The 3362-nt window shown below is 37.1% G+C and overlaps 1 long non-coding RNA gene across 1 annotated transcript; it reads left to right on the top strand.

Moving 5' to 3' along the window:
- Nucleotides 206–2847, top strand: LOC110271874. The gene is made up of 2 exons (XR_002362715.1): nucleotides 206–281; nucleotides 2662–2847. It is a non-coding gene; the product is annotated as an uncharacterized LOC110271874 (long non-coding RNA).

Genomic DNA, 3362 nt, shown 5'->3' with positions numbered 1-3362 from the left:
TGAACCGATTCATAGACCGCCACTGTTCCAGTTCATCCGCTCCTTCTTTGTTCGGTAAGCATTTTCGATTTAAAAGCTCTCTAGTTACTATTCTGTCATCATACACTAAGGTTTTGCGGCATCAATTGCTATGAGATTGAGTTTCTATTGTTATGTGTCGCAATTAGTGTTGTTGTGGTTACCGCGGAAGTGGCTTGGAGCCAAGGTTGCGGTTGTTGATGATCTCGATTTAAGATAGGAGGTTCCTGTGACGCGTTTGGGTTATGGAATTGCGTTTTGAGGTAGGGGCGCTTTCCAAAAACTATAGTTTATTATTGAAATTATTACATATAGATACTGATGTGAGACAATGTATTTGGTGATTGTATAAGCCTTATGTGATGTTGATTGTCCTGGATGAATGTAATTATTATTTGGTTTTGATGAATGGATTGTTGTGTGGATTTGTAAAATGAAATGCTTTTGGAGTTGATTCTTTTAAAGCTTTGATATCTGAGTTTAATCTGTTGAGGATTGATTTGAATTGAGTTAATTATTTTGATGATGTGAAAAGTCAAATGCACTTTTGAATTCAGCCTGGTTTACTTTAAATGACTTGGTATTGGACAAATGATTTGTTATTGAGCCATTTCTTTAAAGTTTTGGAAACGAGTTAAATCGGTTGATATTGAGTTGATTTTGAAATGGTTTCCTTGAGATATGCCACTGAGGCGACTGTTGGATTTAGCTTGCTTTTGATTTGATTTCTGGTTTTGAGATGTTGAGAAGAAATAAAAAACGGTTTAGTTGGGACCCGAACCGGGTGGCAAAAGTCCAAGTTTTAGGGGAGGTGCTGTCGAAATTTCTACAAAATCCTAGTCTTGGTTGAAAAGTTATTTAAAAGGGGTTGGATTTGAGAAGTTGTATTATTTGATTTATCAAAAGAATATTTATGTTTTCAAGCTTAATTTATTTAGTGAACGTTATGCCTTGAGTTCGACTTATTTAGAAATGAACTATTTTTACCGTTTGAATCACTGAAGTAAAGAATGATGCTCTAATATTGATTTCAATATAAAAAGGAGCTTTTCGTGATTTCAAAGGAATCTAGACTTTTGATTGAGTAACTAAGTTTGAGGCATTTTTGGAAGAGTTAGAAAAATGGGTTCCAAAAAGAAACCTGAAAGTGGTTTGTTCAAATGAACCGGTTCCTTTTCAAATGAGTTGATTTTTGGACCGATTGGAACTTGTGATTTTGTATGGTCGGTTTCATAATAAATTTAGTTTTATTTACTTGAACCGAGAATCCATGATTTTAAGAGTTTCAATGAATTTTAAGGAATTGATATAGGTTGACCTTCCCTAAAGACTTGGGACTCTGCCGAGAAGCTTTTGTTATAAAATCCCATTGTTGGATGGGTGATTTTGAATACTTTGAAATAAATTTTTAACTTGCCATGGTTTTGGAAGTTTTGGAAAGAGAATGCTGAGAGTGGCTTTGTTTTAAAAAGGAAACTCACCTTGAGTAAATTTGACTTATGAGCCTGAGATGATTTGAGAAATGAGATCTTGAAAGTAAAGGCTGAAAAGAGTTGAAATTTGATTTCAAAGTGAATTGGCTTGAGAAAAGTGATTTATGGTTTAAATGCCGGTTTTATGAATTTGATGATGTTGAATGGTGGAAGTGCTGTTTTGTTATGGGCCGGAATGGCTATGTATGATTATGAATATTGGCTGGTTTTGGATTGAACTGTGAGCCGGAATGGCTGTGTATGATATTGATTTATGGTTGATTGCCAAATGAATTATGGACCGTATGGCTGACTATGAATTTTGAATTTAAGCCGGATGGCTGAGATGGATGTTGATCCATGGCTGGGACTAAATAAATATTTGCTTGAGATACCTGGGTAGTAGCAAGGGTTGTGGTTCGTCCTACTTGCTCCAGGTCAGAGACTGTGACGCCTGGGTAGTAGCGGTAGTATTGGTGATTCCACTCGCTCCAGGTTGAGCTTTTAAACACCCGCCTGAGTAGTAGCCGCAGTAGTGGTTATTCCACTGGCTCTGGGTTGAGTGGGTAGTAGCAATGGGGTTGTAGCTCAAACCTACGTGTCGGGTTGGCTATATAACTGACAGATGATATCATCAGCCACTAGGGACAGGCATGCATCATATGCATCTATGTGACATTTTTTAGGTGTGCATCTTGTACTTAGTTTGCCTATATGATTAACTGCTAATTGTTTTACTTGCTGTAACTGTTTGTTTGTGCTTGAACTCCCTATCTGTGTTTGCAACTGGGACTCTGTTGGATTGTGATGATTTGGTTGATGGTTGGATTGATTAGGCCTAGGGCCGTGGTTGGATTGAGATGGACCGACGGTTAGTCTCGATTTTGTGTTTCTGGTTTGGAATAAAATATGAAAGGCTATTTTGGTTCAGCATAGATAAACCGTTTTGAAAGGCTTTTGATGTTTTGAAAATTGAAGGGTTCCTCTTTCAGAAAAGATTTCCGACTTTACTTTTAGTGTAAACCGTTGTTTTTGAAAAGAGGCATAAGACGGTTATTAATCACTGGTACGGTTTATCTTCATGTATCCTATTTCAGTAATTCCCAAAAACCCTCTACTGAGAACCCTTTCGAGGATGATGTTCTCACCCCCTACATTTTTTCCCTTTCAGGATATGGGTGCTGAAGTCACGAAGAGTTTATTTATTTGTTGTTGAGATGTTCTGTATTGCTTCAGATTATTATTTTTGTACCCTCGCCTTTATCTTGATTTATTTTGTAAGAGAGGTAGGAATTGTATTAGATAATGCTTGTGATATTATTTATATCTATGTATATATATATATGAATGTACTTTTTATGAGTTTTTGTAAGTTGTATGGTATCTATGGATGTACGTTATCGAACGAAAGTAATTTTGGGAGCGGTATTGCGGTTTACAGTTTTAAACAGGCTCATATTTTAGTATTAAATAGTATAAGTATCGTCATAATGTCCGAGCTATCAGAGTTGCGCAGCCGGAAGCGTGAGCTTTGGTAGTTAGGGTGTTACAGGTTCAACCACAAAGGCAGCTAAATCCAGCCATGAAAGAAGTGGTGCAGAAAGAGGTCACCAAGTTACTAGAGGCTGGGATTATTTATCCTATTTCTGATAGCCCCTGGGTGAGCCCTGTCCAAGTTGTGCCCAAAAAAGGAGGCATGACAGTGGTTCATAATGAAAAAAATGAACTGGTTCCTACAAGAACAGTTACAGGGTGGCGCATGTGTATTGACTACAGAAGGCTCAATACAACCACCAGAAAGGATCACTTTTCTTTATCATTCATAGACCAGATACTACAAATACTAGCAGGTCATGATTATTACTGCTTTTT

The sequence above is a fragment of the Arachis ipaensis genome, chromosome B01 (genome assembly GCF_000816755.2).
Source record: "Arachis ipaensis cultivar K30076 chromosome B01, Araip1.1, whole genome shotgun sequence".
NCBI lineage: Eukaryota > Viridiplantae > Streptophyta > Magnoliopsida > Fabales > Fabaceae > Arachis > Arachis ipaensis.
The sequence above is the reverse complement of the archived record's forward strand: the minus strand, read 5'-3'. Positions and strand labels throughout refer to the sequence as shown.